Source organism: Bombina bombina, chromosome 3 (genome assembly GCF_027579735.1).
Source record: "Bombina bombina isolate aBomBom1 chromosome 3, aBomBom1.pri, whole genome shotgun sequence".
NCBI classification, from domain to species: Eukaryota; Metazoa; Chordata; class Amphibia; order Anura; family Bombinatoridae; genus Bombina; species Bombina bombina.
In genome coordinates, this window is record NC_069501.1 from 966,210,514 (window position 1) to 966,230,108 (window position 19,595).

The following is a 19,595-nucleotide window of genomic DNA, read 5'->3' on the forward strand; positions in this document are numbered from 1 at the left end:
CGGCAATGAGAGGAGAGGCCAGAAACGCCACTGGAGGCACATGGAAAGATTTCTCGCCGGCAGATTCCTCGAAAACACGTCGCCAATTACCACTATGTAGTACTGGCGATAAAGATATACCTTACCTATCGCAAGGCCAATACAGCATGCTGCCAGCTGATCATACAACGGCTACCGTGAGTACTGCAGAAACTCCGGAACGGCCATTACAGAAGGAAGTGCTGTCGCAGCCATTAGACCATACGTCGCATCGCCTACACCCTGAGAAGAGACTTGCTACTACCATTAAGCAGAGAAAGCCACCTCCAACATGCCGCAGCATACCTGAGAGACCGGAGGCTAAATTGGCAGAAGCGGTAGCCCTACATTTCAACTTTCAGCCCTTATATCCTACTACAGAGGAACTTACTGTAGTTCCAGCTGGAATTGGGTGAGATACTATTAGCAGTGCTGGGAGTACAGGATTGTCTGAGAGAGCTTCGGCTGATTCATAGTCAAATGACTGTTCCTTATAGGATATACGATGCAGATTTATCAGCAATAACTTTTGGTTTCCATCATTGCCTGCTCCTATACTTATACAATCCTTGGTCCCCTGTAAGAGACTCACATATCACAGATGTTACTTTTAGCAGACTTTCATAGTCACCTTGCATTATCCACTTCATTGCAGCCCAAAGTTATTCTGTTGTTATTATTATTATTATTATACTTTATTTATTAAGCGCCAACATATTCCGCAGCGCTGTCCATGGATACAATTCATTTAAATAAAACAATACAAGACTTGTAAGATACAGGACAAAATTTACAAACACATACAGGAGGGATTGAGGGCCCTATTCCCATGGGAACTTACAATCTAGAAGGGTAGGAGGTTGAGAAACAGGAGGTGAGGACTGCAAGATTGAGAAAGATGTTAATACAGAGTTAGATGAGGAAAATGTTAGGTAAGTGAAATTAATTTATTATTGAGTTGGGTGTTAGGCTTCTCTGAACAGAAAAGTCTTCAGGGAGCATTTAAAGGAAGAAAGATTAGGGCAAAGCCTGACAGCACGAGGGAGAGTGTTCCAGAGGGTAGGTGCTGCATGACAGAAGTCCTGCAGTCTAGCATGAGAGGAGGTGATAGTTGCGGATGCAAGGAGCAGGTCATTGTTGGATCTTAGTGGACGGGCTGGAGTATACTTGTGTATTAGAGAGGATAGGTAGAGAGGAGCGGCGTTGGTGAGAGCTTTGTATGTAAGGGTGAGAATTTTTAATTTAATTCTGCTGTGAATGGGGAGCCAATGAAGGGACTCACAGAGAGGTGCAGCAGATACAGTTCGACGGGAAAGGTGGATCAGCCTGGCAGAGGCATTTAGGATGGATTGAAGGGGGGAGAGGCGGGAAAGAGGAAGGCCAGCGAGTAGGTTGTTGCAGTAGTCAAGTCGGGAGATAACAAGGGAGTGGATTATTTGCTTTGTTGTGTCAGCGCTCAGAAAAGGGCGAATTTTAGAAATATTGCGTAGATGATTGCGGCAGGATGTAGAAAGCAATTGGATATGGGGGATGAAGGATAAGTTTGAGTCAAGTGCGACTCCGAGGCAGCGGACTTGGGGCGACGGGGAAATGGTGATGCCGTCAACAGGGATAGAGAAGTCAGAAGTCGGCGTAGAGCTTGAGGGGGGGATAAGAAGGAGCTCAGTCTTGGACATGTTAATCTTTAGGTGGTGAGAGGCCATCCAGGAAGAAATACCAGATAAGCAGTTGCTGACATGAGAGAGGACAGAGGGAGAGAGAGCAGGGGTGGAAAGGTAGATCTGGGTGTCATCAGCATAGAGGTGATATTTGAAACCATAACTATTGATTAGTTTACCTAGCGAAGAAGTATAGATGGAGAAGAGTAGAGGACCCAGAACAGATCCTTGAGGTACTCCAACAGACAGAGGCATAGGAGAGGAGGAGTCGCCGGCAAGTGACACAGAAAAAGACCTGAAAGTAAATATGTCTATACACCAGATACTGTCATTTTGCAATGATTAAATATGTTTTAAGGCTTTCTCTGTCAAAGTACATAGGTTCAGTGTGTTTATATTCAGTTCTATACATAGCTAATTTATATATGAGCGAAGGAATAGGGAGTTTACATTTCCAATATATTATTTTTGTATATACCTGCACTTATTTATAACGAGAGTATCCCTAGTTTTTTTTATGTAAGGTCCTTTTGTTTGCATATTGTATGTATCTTACTAGAAGTATTCCCTTATAGTGCACCCCATCCCATGTTACTTATGGTAGTGATGTGTCGCCGGCGGCCGAGGTGACACACTTACTCTCCTTTAATATACTTTGGGGTGGTGCGTAGATAAGCCTCTGGGACATAACACTATTTTTTTTAACAGACTAAATGTATGTTAACACTTTTTGATTAAGATTATTTATAGATAAGCCTTGCAGTCATGTTTAAATTAGGTGGACAAACCCATACTTATTCCCTTCTATATTCAGACTTTGATATCATGTAGAGAGACGCTAACACTGGATCTTCTATTCTACCCTATCATATATATTGATAATTTCAGCTCTTAACTTTAGTTGTAGGTGTCACTCCTCCACTTGAGTATTGCATCATACAGGAGTGTTTTTGTAACTGACAGTTAAAGCTCTGGAAGGGGTCCATCTTTAGATTACTTTCAACATTCTCTACCTGAGATCACCTATATAACCCTATTTTAAAGGTCATAGGGTTTGATAGATTGTCTGATATGTATAAAATATTTATATCTGTTGTCATTTTAGAGAAATATTGGTAATTGTCCTGCACAGTATATATTTCCACTACCTCCCCCCCCCCTCCAGGTTAATGAGAGTTCCTGAGGGGTAATATTATTTTATTTCAAATATTCACCCAGCCTGGTGAATCCTTCAGCGGTATTAATCCGCTCCATAACACTAATTCACCTTGTTCATATTACACACCTCTTTAGGTATAAGAGTTACCCTCTATGTCACAAGAGGAAATTGGTGTTCTAATTTGTTAATTGTTGGAACCTCTCAATTTTAATATGTCTAAATCTCGAAAAACCAATATTAATCACTCTTTTTTATATTATATATCTACCCCATGTTTACTTTATCTAAATGTATCTCTCATCAGTGTTTATAATTCCACATATGTCTGTTTGTAATATCACTCTACTGGATAGAATATCACGATAAAGAGGTACTATAGTATCTTATCATAAAAGAATAAACCGATAGGGTATCAATGTAAATCTTGCAATATATTTACCTGAGGTATGCTAGTCAGACGGTAGGGTATTCATGTCTTTTAAAATGTATATCATGATTTACTACTGCTTTTAGATATGTTCAGTTTGAAATAACTTGTTTTCTTGTTTGTGTATGAACACGATTTTGCTAAATACCCTAATAAAAATCTTTGATTTAAAAAATAAATAAATTGTATTTTCTATCTGAATCATGAAATACATTTTTGGGGTTTCATGTAGGACAACTACAACATTATATTTGTATTTTGTATACTTGGCTCTTTATCTAAAAAACATAGGGGTAGAATACAAGTTATGAAAGAGAAACAATAGATAAACCCGTCACACACTGATCACCTTCAGTCTATTATAATTTTTAAAGCCACATACGTCGTCTGTGGGCTCCTATTCATAATTCTTAACTAGTGTCCTGCTAGAGTACACAGCCTCACGCTTCTTACTGGGTATTATTAGAAAGTCTATATTTATATATGTTACCCCAAGAATATAGCCTATGCTTTGCACTACTTCTATATATGTCTGGTCTGCTTTTCTGTAACTGTGGCTTTGGGCAATAAGCAAGCACAAAAATTATAAAACTACAAATTCTTTTAAGAGAAGTTTACCTCCCCAGCACCTACAAATATGGACTGCTCAATAAGCTACTCTAACTCATGTCACACTATTTTAAGTGGTGCTTACCCGCTGAATAATAAGCTTTGCCTTAATTTTACCTTTATAATAAGGGTCCAAAAGTGGCCCCACTATACTATATAATTAACCACATACCTATATTATAGCTCAATATAACCTCAACTCTCCTTTCTTTGAGATAAAAGTTTGTTTGGGGTCCAAAAGTGATTCCCCCCCACTTTTTACAATGGAGAGTATATAATAGAAAACGGAGATGTCATATTTTTATTCTTTTCGATTGGTAATGTGACTCTGTTAGTAATGGCAAACACTGAAGCCTGCACTGCTTGGGAGGCTTTGAATTACAGGACTAAAACATTTGATTTCTGGAGCTCCTTCTACAAAACAATGCCCTGGGAGAGAGCTCTCTGCACACTCTGGCAATCTCCCTAAGTAGAAAGGGAATCATCTAGAAAAAAAGCTTGACTCTGGACAGGTTGTTGCATTCACTATGGCCTGCTAAGTATATTTCTGCTGATAAATGTATTCTACGGTTTTACATGAAGTTCAGTGCCGGATATTGGAACATTGAGTTTCAGAGATTCAACATTTTTTGTTTCTTCTTTGGAACTATAACGTGTGTGGTTTGTGCTGGTATGATGTTTCATTAATTGCACAGTTTATTAGAATTGTTTTTGCCATACTAGGCAGGAGGTTACTATATATTCCAGAAAGGTCTGTTTTTAGCTTATTCAGGTTATGTTTGTTATTTTTCGCACTATGGGATCTGATATATTTTATACTTTTGCTTATTGTAGGGGATCCACTTAACTCCGTATCTATTTTCTTTGATTCATTTAAGGTAGATAGCACTGGGATAATTTTTTCCCCGTCTTGCTGCCCTACAACTTTTAGGTCAGTCACCCTGAGAACAGCTTTATATTGGCACACTAATTACACCTGAGTCTGTTTAACAAGTTGCTACTTTTGGGATAATGGCTCATTGATTATCATTTTGTGTTCTTTACTGATCAGAGGCTGATATCCTGATGGTCTAGTAAACTGTAAGCTCTTCGGAGCAGGGTCTGCTCTTCCAATATTAGTTGTTTAGTCTGTTATGTATTTGTATCTTATCAGAAATCTGTGTGTTTGTATACCTCTCTCTCTGTACCCAGCAATATATAATAATAATAATAATAATAATAATCTTGTTTTAAAAGTAATTGTAGTTCATGAAGAATATTATATTTACACAACCGCCACAGATCTACCTCCAAGATGTGCACAATCTTTTCTTTTCTTCTAATTTATTGTTTTATTATTCCCCGTCAAGCCATCCTCTTCAAATTCCTTTTCTTATTTGAGGTGATGTTTTTACCTCTTATCCAATCAGCTTTGCAGTCATATGGCATGGGGAAAAAAAAAAATTATGCTTACCTGATAAATGTATTTCTTCCAGATATGGAGAGTCCACGGGTTAATCTAATTACTGTTGGGACTATCACTCCTGGCCAGCAAAGAGTATCACAGTAAAAACTGTTAAGTATCACTCCCTTATCCATAATCCTCAGTCATTCGACCAAAAGGAAATGGAGAAAAGGAATAACACAAGGTGCGGAGGTGTCTGAGGTTTAGTTAAAACCAACTGTCTTGAAAACAAAATGGTGAGTCCGCGGACTCACCATATCTGGAAGAAATAAATTTATCAGGTAAGCATAAATTTTGTTTTCTTCCTAAGATATAGTGAGTCCACGGGTTCATCTAATTACTGTTGGAAACCAATACCCAAGCTAAAGGACACAGATGAATAGGGAGGGACAAAAACCAGGCAGGCCTAAATAGAATGCACAACCGCTTGAAGAACCTTCCTCCCAAAAACAGCCTCGGCCGAGGAAAAAGTATCAAATTTGCAAAATTTGGAAAAAGTATGCAAAGAAGACCAACTTGCAAATTTGTTCCATGGAAGCTTCATTTTTAAAGGCCCAAGAAGAAGAAACAACTCTGTTGGAATGAGCCGTAATTCTCTCAGAAGGTTGCTTACCAGCAGTCTCATAGTCAAAACGAATCACACTTCGCAACCAAAAAGAAAGTATAGAATCAGATAAAAAGAGCAGAAGATTGGCGAAAATCCTTAGTCGCCTCCAGATAGAGTATCCAAATTGTGCAACAGATGTTCTTTGTAAGAAGAAGGCTTAGGGCATAGAGATGGAACAACAATCTCCTGATTAATATTCTTAGTAGAAACAACCTTAGGAAGAAAACCTAACTTAGTACGAAGAACCGCCTTATCAGCATAAAAAATAGGATAAGGCTGATGTTCCTGAGAGATCCACCACGGAAGAGAGTCTCTTTTTGACTGATCTAGATCTATCCTCTGAGACAGATTCGCATAATCTCTATTCCATTGTAGAGACAGGCAAGAGGAAAAAATCTTTGCTCTTCTGACCTCCGTCAGAAAATTTTTCATCAGAATGGAATCTATTATTGTCCCTAAGAAGACGACCCTTGTAGCTGAAACCAGGGAGCTCTTTTCCAAATTCATGTTCCATCCATGAGAACGAAGAAAAGACAATATCTCTGTGTGAGATTTTGCTTGCTGAAAAGATGGCGCTTGAACCAATATGTCGTCCAGATAGGGAGCCACAGCAATTCCTTGCTGTTGCAAGGCCAAACGGAAGAGCCAAAAACTGGAAATGTTTGTCTAGGAAGGCAAATCTCAGAAATTTGTGATGGTCCCTGTGAATGGGAACATGAGGGTACGCATCCTTTAGATATATGGTCGTCATGAATTGACCCTCTTGCACTAAAGGAAGAATAGTATGAATAGTCTCCATCTTGAAGGATAGAACTCTGAGAAATTTGTTTAGACATTTCAAGTCTAGAATGGGATGGAAGGTTCCTTCTTTTTTGGGAACCACAAATAGGTTGGAGTAAAACCATAGACCCTGTTCTGGTAATGGAACTGGAACAATCACTCCCAGGGAGGAGAGGTCCTGCACACATTTCAAGAACGCCTCTCTCTTGAATTTCAGTTTGCAACCCTGAGATACTATGTCCACAGCCAAGGGATCTGGGACATCTCACATCCAAGCTTGATAAAACTGCGAAAGTCTGCCCCCTACTTGATCCGAGCCCGGATCAGGGGCAAACCCTTCATGCTGATTTAGAGTCAGATGTGGGCTTCTTAGATTGCTTACCCTTGTTCCAAGACTGATTGGGTTTCCAAGACGACTTGGGCTGGTCCTGTTTGGAAGAAGGGGAAGGCTTTCCTCTGAAATTCCGAATGGAATGAAAATTACTCTGACGTCCCTTAGGTCTATGCTTCTTATCTTGAGGAAGAAAAGACCCCTTCCCACCTGTGATATCAGAATTTATTTCTGCTAAGCCAGGTCCAAACAAGGTCTTTCCCTTGTAAGGGATCGCCAGAAGCTTGACCTTAGAGGAAACATCTGCAGACCAGGATTTCAGCCATAAAGCCCTTCTGGCTAGAACTGCAAAACTAGAAGCTTTAGCTCCCAGTCTAAGAAACTGCAGAACAACATCTGCAATAAAGGAATTGGCAAGCTTAAGAGCCTTAATCCTATCTTGGATTTTGTCTAGAGACGTCTCTACCGTAAGGGATTCAGATAATGTGTAGAACCAATAGGATGCCGCACTAGTTACCGTGGCAATACACACCACTGGTTGCCATTGGATACCTAAATGCACATAAATCTTTTCAAATAAGCCTCCATCTTTTTGTCCATGGGGTCCTTGAAGGAACAACTATCCTCAATAGAAATAGTAGTTCTCTTGGCCAGAGTAGAAATGGCCCCTTCAACCTTGGGCACCGTACACCAAGGATCTTTAATAGAATCCTCCGCAGGAAACATCTTCTTAAAGACAGGAAACTGGGAAAAGGCCACTCCTGGCTTCTCCCATTCCAGAGATATAATCTCCCTAGCACGGTCTGGCACAGGAAGAACTTCAAGAGATAAAGGAACATCAAAGAAACTATCAAGTTTACTGGATTTTTTAGGAGTGACGACAGGGGTATCAGAGTCATCTAAGGTAGCTAAAACCTCCTTTAACAGTACACAAAGGTGTTCAAGCTTAAGTCTGAAGGAAACCACTTCAGAGGTAGAAGAAGGGATTATACTGTCCGAATCTGAAATTTCACCCTGAGAGAGCGACTCATCCTCTTCTTCAGATCTATGAGAAAGAGAAACTTGAGAATCAGAACTTGGAACAGATACCTTACTATCTGAATCTTTAATTTTCCTCTTGCGCGTTCCCTGAAATCTGGGAATGGCAGCTAAAGTAGCAGATACCGCTGAGGATACCTGCGCTGCAATTTCAGCTTTCAAAAAGACCCCACTGGGAGCCAGAGAGGAACCACAGGGCACTGTATGTGACGCCATAGAGGCTTGGGAACATACAGGAGAAGGCTGTGGTAAAACCTGAACAGTATCATCCTGAGAGACATTAGGCTCAACATTGAAAAATCTTTCTTTTCCCTGTAGGGCTTTCTTGACACATGAGGAACAAAATTGCATAGGTGCTGCAATTTAAGCATCCAGACACAACAGACAAGAATTAATCTGAACAGCTTCCTGCTCCATGTCAGACATAATCTCTGACAAGATAAGTGCAGTAATGAGAGCTTAAACAAATGAACAAAATATGTAATGTAAAGATCAGCAGTAGAAGAGCAGACCGCTACACTTTACCCGGAGTTAGAGGTTCTTAACATTAATTAAGAATTATCCCTGGTGGTTGTCACAATCAAAACAGCCGCAGAGCACAACTGCTCCTAACTACCCCTCAGACAAACCACACCTCAGTTCACTGAGGCGCCTACCTTCACCGGAATGATTCAGCAATAAGGCTATCTACGATCCTTCTGAGGCCACTGCTCAGTGTCACTCTGGAGACAAGCGAAAAACGGAAAAACTGATATGCTGCATATCAGGTCAAGGAGGAGGAGCCAAGTGTATGCGCTCTCTGACTAAACACACACCAGCCTGTAAAATGGCGCACCAATTCCTTGTAGGGATCCGCGCACCTCTTACCAAAATGTACATTGAGTCACTGATTTAGCAATAGCAAACAGAACTATGTAGAATATACACCTCCCAGCTTGAAAATATTTCCCCAGTGTCAAAAAACCACACAGCTAATTTAAGCCCGTTCATCTCACGGAGAGAAAAGGTAGTCTCACACACAAACACACCATACCTGCAACATGCCCCAATGTAGCCCTGAACCCAAGACTAACTAAGTCCCATAAAAAGAAGCAGGATCCCACATAAGGAAGCTAAGTGCAATTATTCTCCCCACCTGGAAGAAAACAAGCACTTAACTGCTCCACTGTCCGGCATGAAGACAGTCACAAGGCATGAGGGGACACAGTTGCCCACAGAGACCTTAAACAAAAAAAAGAAAAAAAAAAAATATAGACTATCCAACCCTTGCTTTCTATAATAGGGCAGCAACTGTTGAGAACACGCAGCAAGTACCACTTTGCAAGTTCTCAACTGCTTTAAAAGCCACCGCTGCCCGACTGCAAGGACTAACATGGGATACGGCTATACCCCAAAACTTGCTTGTAGTTCAATAAAGCTTGCTTGTAGCGATAATCTTACTCTATCTTTCAGACACCTAACTTTACTTTCTCCATGCACGAAAGGCAAAGAGAATGACTAGGGGGTTATGGGTAAGGGAGTGATACTTAACAGTTTTTACTGTGGTGCTCTTTGCCTCCTCCTGCTGGCCAGGAGTGATATTCCCAACAGTAATTAGACGAACCCACGGACTCACCATATTTTAGGAAGAAATCAATAGGCGTTGAAAAGCTTCTCATGTGTCAGTGTTTCTTGGTGTTATTTTTTTTCTGTGCCATATGGTTGAAACAGGTATTGGATAAAAGGTGAAAACTTCAACTTTAGAAGAAAACAAAGAAAGGCATTTTTAGAGGGCGGTCAGATGGGAAATAATCAAAACTTAAAGGATAATTAAAAAAAAAAAAAAGATTTTGCACAAAATGGGAATAATCAAATTAATAGATATTTTTTTTTAAATTGCCCATCTTTAAATCTTTTTAGAAATGAAAGTACTGTTAAAGGGTCAATCAACGTTAGAATTTTTATCTTTTAAAAAGATAGATATTACCTTTATTACCCATTCCCTAGTTTTGCACAATCAACACTGTTATAATATTATACTTTTTACCTCTATGATTACCTTGTATCTAAGCCTCTGCAAACTGCCCCCTTATTTCAGCTCTTTTGACAGACATCCATTTTAGACAATCAGAGCTGGCTCACTGGAACTCCACGTGCGTGACCACCGTGTTAACTATATGAAACACGTGAACTAACACCCTCTAGTAGTGAAAAACTGTCAAAATGCCCTGAGAGAAGAGGCGGCCTTCAAGGGCTTAGAAATTAGCATATGAACCTCCTAGGTTTAGCTTTCAACTAAGAATACCAAGTGAACAAAGCAAAATTGGTGATAAAAGTAAATTTACAAAATTGTTTAAAAATACATGCCCTATCTGAATCATGAAAGTTTATTTTGGACTAGACTGTCCCTTTAAGGTACTAAAAAACTTAAAATATGCTTACCTGATAATTTTCTTTTCTTCTGTACAGGGAGAGTCCACAGCTTTATTCATTACTTTTGGGAAATACAGAACCTGGCCACCAGGAGGAGGCAAAGACACCCCAGCCAAAGGCTTAAATACATCCCACACTTCCCTCATCCCTCAGTCATTCTGCCAAGGGAACAAGGAACAGTAGGAGAAATATCAGGGTGAAAAAAGGTGCCAGAAGAACAAAAAACAGACGCCCCACAGAAAAAATACAGGTGGGGAGCTGTGGACTCTTTCCATCTGAAGATAAGAAAATTATCAGGTAAGTATAATTTATGTTTTTCTTCATAAATGGAAAGAGTCCACAGCTGCATTCATTACTTTTGGGAAAACAATACCCAAGCTATAGAGGACACTGAATGCGAAAACAGGAGGGTACAAAAGGCAGCCCATTCTGAGGGCACCAGGCCTGAAACCCTTACCCAGCAAAAAAACAGTTTCTTCCGAAGCCGACAAAACTTTGAAAAAGGACACTGACCCACAGAAGGTCACAAGCCTTGCTAGAGACCGCAGAAAATAGACTCGACTGAGCCAACACGCCTCTAGGAGACACCATCGTCCAGCAGTCGGCCCCCCACAACACACCCCTTACAAGAGAAAGGGCTCAACTACCGTAAACTCCCAAAAGGAAGAGAACACAGAGAAACCAGACAAGCATACCCAGAGACCCTAAATAAGGAAAAACTCCAGAACCAAGTCAAGCTCACAGAGACCAAAAACCAGTCCTGAGAAACAAGGGGAGGCAACGCCCAGACCCCAAAGAGTACAGAAACCACAAGATCAGGACCGGAAAACAGAGAAGAAAACTTCTCCTATTATAGTGCAAACGCACCCTAAATAACAACTGAAGACGAAGTCCTCAAGCCGCAAGGAACTCAGAATATCAAGATATTCAGAGCCAAAATACGTGCCGCAAACCCAGACAGAAAATACCTGCATGAAGCACACGCAATAGTCATACCAGGATGACTTGAAAACCAAAATACTTGCAGAGCAAGTAAAGAGCAGCTGAAGTAGATTTAATAAAAGTACACTTCCCAGTAAGGGGAATCAAACCTGAGATGTCAAAGACCTAAGCTGTTACTCTAACTATTATACCAGAACAGAGCACCAACCCCACCTTCAAACTGCGAAACATCCACTGAACAGTGAACACAACACAGGCTATCCACAAGCCACCAAAGCTACTCGCGTAACTTGAACATGGAGAAACACCGAAACCTCAAAGAGGCTCACCGTACCTCAAGGCCAGAGGACTAACCCCAGCTCCCAGAGTCTGCTCCCAACACCAGCCCAGCCACAGGAAGATCTAACAAGCAGGGGAACAAAAAAGACCCCTATCTCCGGCCCAGAAAAAGGACAGAAATGGGACGGACCTAGCCACCCCAATAGAGTTCGGGTGCCAACCCAGAAAGTCAATCAATTAGGAACTCCCAAGAGAACCTCAGAGTTGAACAGAGAAATGCATTAGAATGCCAGACCCAGCACAATACTAATGACAGTCTCAATACGGAGACTTCAATCTCCACAGATAGAACAGAACAACCCACTATAGGGTAAAATAACTATTCCAATCACCTGCCCACAAGACAGTCAACTTCCCGAAAGAGGAAATTCCACCTCCTAAAGGAGAACAAAACTACCCCACCAAGGGGGAGAGCACAGAGAACAACAGCGCATAAGACCCAAACAGGAAGTCATAGCCTGATGAAAACAAAAGCTAAATGAAAATCATCCAGACACCACGAAACACAGAAGAACTCATAATGAAGGAGAGCACCCATCATTCAAAGGACCAAAAGGAGCGTATCCAAAAAATGCACAGATCCTGGCCAAACTGCAAGCAGCTCAACTAACTAGACCATAAGTCATAGCCAATGTTCCTTGGAAAAACTGGAACGCACTGAACCAGCCACAGAATCATAAGGTTCCGGACATCCAGAAAGATCCAAGACAAAAACTATAGGCCCAAGCCCAGAAATGTGTGGAACCAACCACAACCCAGGGAACACAAATACCCCATCTGAAAACAGACCTTACACAGGGGAATGACCAGACTAACCCGGAAGAATGGAAAACAAGAGTCACTCGAAAAATTCCCAACTCAAAAGGAAGAGAATACCCCTTGCCTGAGTCCAGCACTCCATAAGGAGCTAGAGCACAACAGAATCGCTACAAGATTCTAGAGCCCAAAAGGCATGCAGAACAACACCAAGACATCCAAGACCAAGGGAAAACATTGAGGACCAAGTCGTCCGAAAAGGGAGTAGAACAAGGCTAGAGCAAACCATGAGGCCACACCAGTGTGCCCCTAAACGTTTCCATAAACACCTCAGAGTACCAGAGGAACCCACCTAAGGAAAAAAAATGCAAATCATCCCAACCCTGGTAGAAAAAAACCCTAAGCAAAGCTTGGAGATGGAGACAACACAGCCTTTCGTTCCTGATAGGAAAAAAACGAACTCCCAAAAACAGGAAAAGGCCACAGGCCCTCCCAGAAGGCGGATAAACCGCGAAAGATAATGGCCAAAAAGCCCCCAAAAGGCAAAACCGCCAGGAACCGGAGGCAAGGAGGCCCTAAATCCTCCAAACCTTTACCTACGTGGGAAGGAACACTCTAAGTCCCGACAGACATCGGAAACGACTGAGTTTGTCGCAACGGAACTCCACCGAATCCCAGACGACCAGCTAAAAGGGCTAATGAGGACTGAACCACACCACACAAACCCTTAGGTTCTTCCAGAATGCTCAGCAGAACTTGTAAATTAAAAATAATAATAATAATGATAATAATGTGAAGCCTTAACCGGATCAGCCAGGCAGAACAGACACCATGAGTCTGAAATAGGGACAGAAGGATCTGAACCCAAGCAGGACTAGCCTGCAAACAAAGGCCCAAGACCTCATATATTCACCCCCAGAGGGAGAATAAACGACAGATAAACATTCTAGAACAAGCTTCCGTAGAAGTAAAAAGTGCGATCAAACGGTTGCGAGTATCTATTCCAGAAAATAAAATTCCAGAAGGAAAAATAAAATAAACATGAGCTGTAATCAACAAACAATCATCTTAACCGGAGTGAATAAAAAAAGTAACCGTAGGTTATCATTCAATAAGAACAGACGCCCCAACAGGGACCCTGTTCTTCCAAGCTTAGAACTGGAAAAAGATACTCAACAAATAAGCCTATAAGAGGAATACTTCATCCCCTTATATCTATTACTAAAAGCTATTCGAAGAAGATTGAGAATTCTCAGATCCATTAAGGATGGGATCTTTCAAAGACGCCAAAGCGTGCCTCAATAGAACACAAAGGCGCGCCAGTCTATACTGAAAATGCACAGCATACCCCCGCCGGAGCAAAAGACGACTCCGGCCCGAACGTTGACCCCCTGAAGCCTCAGGAACAGTCGTTCCCCCAGAGAGCTGAACAGACCATCCCATGTCTGATGAGCCCCAGATAACGGAACACGAACAATATCGGAAGCAACTTTTTGGAAGCTGCAGATTCGCCACCTTCCCAAGAAGGATAAGCAAAGTCTGGGTTACCTGCATGCGTAGTAAAAGATGGTGGAAGGGAACTTGCCACTCGTAGAACAGAAGCTTCAGAGGCGGGTGGCTCAGCGGGCCCTTGATTCTCTGATCCCGAATAATTGAGCACTCTAATACGCCATTCAGAACATAACTGATAGGCTAGTATCATCCGGGGCAATGCGCATTCTGCACAAGGAGTATAATTTGAAACAGAGACGTCCGTCTCCACAATATCAGACTCCTCCATAACTAGGATACTAAATACAAAAGAGTGGACTAAAAAATCTAAACGACTGACACCCACAATGGCTGGGGCACTTACCACCTCCTATGAACCAGACACCAGCAGACCAGAATTCCTCCGTCGCCACACGGTCAGAAAATGCGGAAATGGAGCCCAAAAATGTAACCATACCTGGTCACCAGGTGAACCGCATAGTTCAAAAAAAGTCCGCCCGTCTGTAAGGTTGCGTCAGTTTCCAAAAGCCATGAGCCGAAATAACACTACACATAAGCAGGTTGAATCATATAACAAACATGATTAAAAACCACCCTGTTCAATAAACCCCTCTAGGAGATATTACCCTTGATCCCAAGATACAAAAGGAGCCTCACACTGAGACCCTGTGTTATAAGTTAGTCCCGCGAGATGGTAGCCCCTCGGGAAAACATCTGTAATACAGTACATTTCATGAAGAAAGTAAAATAAAATGATCTTACCGGAATCTACGCTGTGGAACAGGAACACGACCCTTCAAGTGTGGCAGATAGTAGCATCCCTTCTGCCACTGAAATTCGTCAACGCCGGTTGCTTGTGGAGCTGTTAATATGAGTCGGGATGGTTTTGCAGAAAGACTCTCCCTGCATCTCCGGACACTAACTTTCATCCATGCTTTCACTGAAAGGCTGACAGGACTACTTAAAACTCCAGTCCCATGCCGAAGAGTACTACCCTCCATAAGAGACTAATGTAAAACTTCTGACACTTCTCTGCCAACCTCCTGGGATGAAAGGGAAAGAATAACTGGGGAATAAGGGAAGTCTTAGCCTCCTCCTGGTGGTCAGGTTCTGAATTCCTAAAAGTAATGAATGTAGCTGTGGACTCTTTCCATTTATGAAGAAAAAGAATTTAAGGCCGCCCACAGGAAAAACGGGCAGGGAGCTGTGGACTCTCCCCGTACAGAAGAAAAGAAAATTATCAGGTAAGCATAATTTAAGTTTTTCTTCTTAAAAAGGTGATCGTTCACAGCTGCATTCATTACTTTTGGGAAATCAATACCCAAGCTAATAGAGGACACTGAATACAAAACGGGCGGGAGCAAAAAAATGCGGCCCATGCTGATGGCACCACAGCCTGACATAACCAGAATTCCCGAGAAAAAACTACTTCAACAGTTTAGAACCATAGATCCCAGATAGAGATCACTCTAAATTCTGGACTCCACTGAACACAAAAGCCTCTGAGGAGACAAAAGCCCCATTCTCTAGAAGCACACAAATAAAAACCTCTCCATGAACAATGGCAAGGGAAACAACAAACAAACTCCCATGTCACATACTCCCTAACTGAAAAAAAGGGAAGAATCAGATAAGAAGGTATGAATGAACATCCAGAAACAATCCCGAAGATTCAAGGATAATACAGAGAGAGAAGCCCCTAGCAGAACTCGAAAAAGAGCAGCAACCAAGCTGCAAGAGGACAAAGTCTGGTAGAAAATACTCACGGAGGAGAGCAAAGATAGAAAAAAATCGAAAACACCTCCTACATGGATCCAAAAGGAACCAAAGTAAAGCCTTAACCAGAACCGAAGTCCCAGAAGGACAAAAAGGACAAAAGGTAGAACAAGACTGCCTACCATAGAAGGAAAACAAAGAAACCCGGGAATATTCCAGTAAAGAAATTCCCAGGAGAAACTTCCTCCATCTCTCCATAAGAGATAAAAATCAAGACCAAAAACCTTGTGGAAACACAAAGTTACCTGGAAATTAAATTTGCACCAAAGTTGATGCATGCCATACCCCCATGGGGTCTAGAACTCTGATCTCTCATGATGTATCCCAGTGGCTGTCCACTCAGCCCCAAAAAGGTCTAGATAACACCCACAAAGTCCGAAGACAAAGGAAGGACCCATAAGAGATCAGAACTCCATGATTGAGAGAACATGACAGTCCCTTAAGATCCAGGCTGGATCAAACCTCAGATCCAGCCTGAGGTTTCGTTCGTTAATACCTACAGCTAAAGGTATTAACAAATGAATGAGCATTCAAAAACTCCTATCGGTTGACGGTAAGAGAGACTGCATAACAATCCCCCAGATCCCCAAAGTATATAGGATAAAAAAGGGGATACTGCAAGGATAAAAACACAGTCCCTAAGAACCTAGTCTCCGCAACCAGATGACCGAAAGTCCTACCCCAAAAGGGCAAGAGAAAGGAAAAGCAAAGCAATCCTCAAAGAGGAGGAGAGAAACTGGCTAAAAAGATCTGAAAATTGTACAATCCAATCCACAAGGAGTACCAACAGGAGGGAATAATCGCCCCCTACACCAGGTACTGGAGATATCCATGCGGTCATCTGATCCTCCCCCCTCAGAAGGGAGGACTCTAGCTCCCGTCCAAGGACCTCCGGAACTACAAACATACTGCCATAGCAGAATTCATAATCCCAGCAAATCACGTAAGCTATGCAGGGACAAAAAACTTAGTATGAAGTACGACCAACATCTAATGCCCCACCAAGATGAAATAACGTAGGACCAGCCCGATATCTAGGATAGAAGGGCCTCCTATAACTTGTAGAAACAAGAAAAACAACCTTGTAACAAGAGGTAAGCAAACTTAGTACCCAAACAGGACCAGCCTGTTGTCAGGATACAAAATGTCTGATATGACCTCAAAAGAACAGAGTGAGCTAGTACCCAACCAGGACCAGCCTCCTGACCAGGGTACAACCGAACTGTTCAAGGGCTAACTGAAAGTTCTAAACCCTAGCAGGGCTAGACTAAACAAACAGACAAATAAGCTCTGAGGCTTCAACAATGTCCCTTAACTGTTGCTTTTTTTATTATTGTGACTTCTGCCGGAAGCAACAACCATTGCGACTATAAAAATCACTAGTATCAAAATCCCAGAGAAGAAAAAAGTTTCCTAAAAGGAAAAGACTACAACAGTCTCGAGCTCCTGAAATAAAAGAAAACACATCCTAACCGGATCAAAAGGAGGCAGCACCCGCAGGTGAACGCCAAAAAGGAATGGAAACACTAACAGTGCCAGCCTGTCAGAGACCCGATTCCTTAAGAGCTCAGAACTGGGATTAAATACACAAACAAAAGACCATCAGGAGTAGGCTCCCCATCCATCAACTTATCTTGCGCTGTTTGCCATCTGAATTAGAAGACAGAGGATCCGGTGGCAACACCAGACTGAAATCCTTCAAAGCCTCCAACACCTGCCTCAGCAGTACATGCAGGCGCGTCAGTCTGAATCTAAAGGCAAAACTCATCTCCGGGGGGGGGGGGCATTTGAACCCCTGAAGCCTCAGAGGGAACCGCTCCCCCAGAGGAAAGACCCGTCTCATCTGGCACCCCCAGGTTAAGAGGACATGGATAAGCTCTTTTTTGGCCCTCCGGAAGATGTAAATGCGCCAATGCCAAAAATATGGACATGCTCAACTGAGCAGCAACCTCTGGTGGAAATAAACCTCCTTCCAGAGAAGGGGTAACGGTATTTGGGAAAAGGAAGATTCCAGGGAACACACCTCACGGGACACAGAATCCTCAGAGGCGGACGGCTCAGTGGTCTCTAATCTCTCCCCAGAGGGAGAAAAGAGCACTCTATTACGGCATACGGAACATAATTGATTGGGCTGGAGTACCCGGGCCTCCATACAATCTAAACAGGAAAACAGAATCTGAATCAGAGAAATCATCCTCAGAAAAATCAGAATCCTCCATAACTTGACCGAACAAAATATGGACAAAAATAACTGGCACCTCACACCCCCAATGGCTCGGGCACTCACCACCTCCTATGACCCAGCCAAGTAGAGAACAGACCCTCTCCACCGACACTTGGTCAAGCATATGGAAATGGAGAACGAAAACGTGACCACACCCAGTCACAAGGTGCAACCCACAGGCCAAGGAAAAGCACGCCAGTCCTCCTCAAGAACTGCGTAGCTCGAAAAAACCTGTACGTTCCGTAAAGCCATGAGCCCCAACATCACTACACATAAGCAGACAGAATCACATAACAAATATGATTAAAGTCCCCCACTGTTCAATAACCCCCCTCAGGAGATATTAACCTTAGATTTCATAAAGATAAAGGAGTCTCAATGAGAACCTGTGTTCTATCATTACATTATATTCCCACAGTGAAAGGAAAATGAAACAATCTTACCGGAATCTATGCCGTGGAACAGTGACACAGTCCTTCAAGTTTGACAGATAGTAGTGTTGCTTCTGACATAGACTCGAGTGAAGAAAGCAGGCAGCGAAACTCGTCAACGCTGATTGCTTATGGAGTTGTTAATATGAGTCCGGATGGTGTCGCAGAAAGACTCTCCCTGCATCTCCGGACTCCAACTTTCATCCATGCTCTCACTGAGAGGCTGACAGGACTACTTAAAACTCCAGTCCAGTCTCGAAGAGTACTACCCTCTATAAGAGGCTATTCTGTAACCTTTTGACACTTCTCTGCCAACCTCCTGTGACGAAAGGCAAAGAATAACTGGGGGATGAGGGAAGTGGGGGAGGTATTTAAGCCTTTGGCTGGGGTGTCTTTGCCTCCTCCTGGTGGCCATGTTCTGTATTTCCCAAAAGTAATGAATGCACCTGTGGACTCTCCCCGTTTTAAGAAGAAAAGGTAGATTCAGGATTTACTTTCAAATACTATTAAAGGGACACTGAACCCAAAATCTTCTTTTGTGATTCAGATAGAGCATTAAATTTTAAGCAACTTTCTAAATTACTCCTATTATCAAATGTTCTTCATTCTCTTGGTATCTTTATTTGAAATTGTAAGTTTAGATGCCGGCCCATTTTTGGTGAACAATCTGGGTTGTCCTTGCTGATTGGTGGATAAATGTATCCACCAATAAAAAACTACTGTCCAAAGTTCTGATGCAAAAAAAAAAGCTTAGATGCCTTCTTTTTCAAATAAAGATAGCAAGATAATTAAGAAAATTTGATAATAGGAGTAAATTAGAAAGTTGCTAAAATTGCATGCTCTATCTGAATCACGAAAGAAACAATTTGGGTTCAGTGTCCCTTTAACTTTACCATCACTTTAATTCCACTTTTATCTGTTAGCCTTTCTTGCTGTATTTGGTTGTATATAATTTTAATGTGTGAGTTTGTTTGTTTTGTTTTTTTACAAAAAACTTTTTGTAAAATATTTTCTCCACATACACAACACTCTAGCCCAAAATATTTAAATCAATATATTCATTTATAGGGCATTCCCATAGACATTAGTGTAGTGCCGTTGCATTTCTTCCTTTTCTAAAAACTTGTTTATTTTTTTTCAATAAATGTATTAA

The 19,595-nt window shown here is 41.9% G+C and overlaps 1 protein-coding gene across 4 annotated transcripts in view; it reads right to left on the minus strand.

Annotated features, from left to right (window-relative positions):
* RCBTB2 (RCC1 and BTB domain containing protein 2) overlaps window positions 1-19,595 on the minus strand; it is a 193,244-nt gene that overhangs the window by 86,327 nt on the left and 87,322 nt on the right. The gene's annotated exons all lie outside the window — the stretch shown is intronic.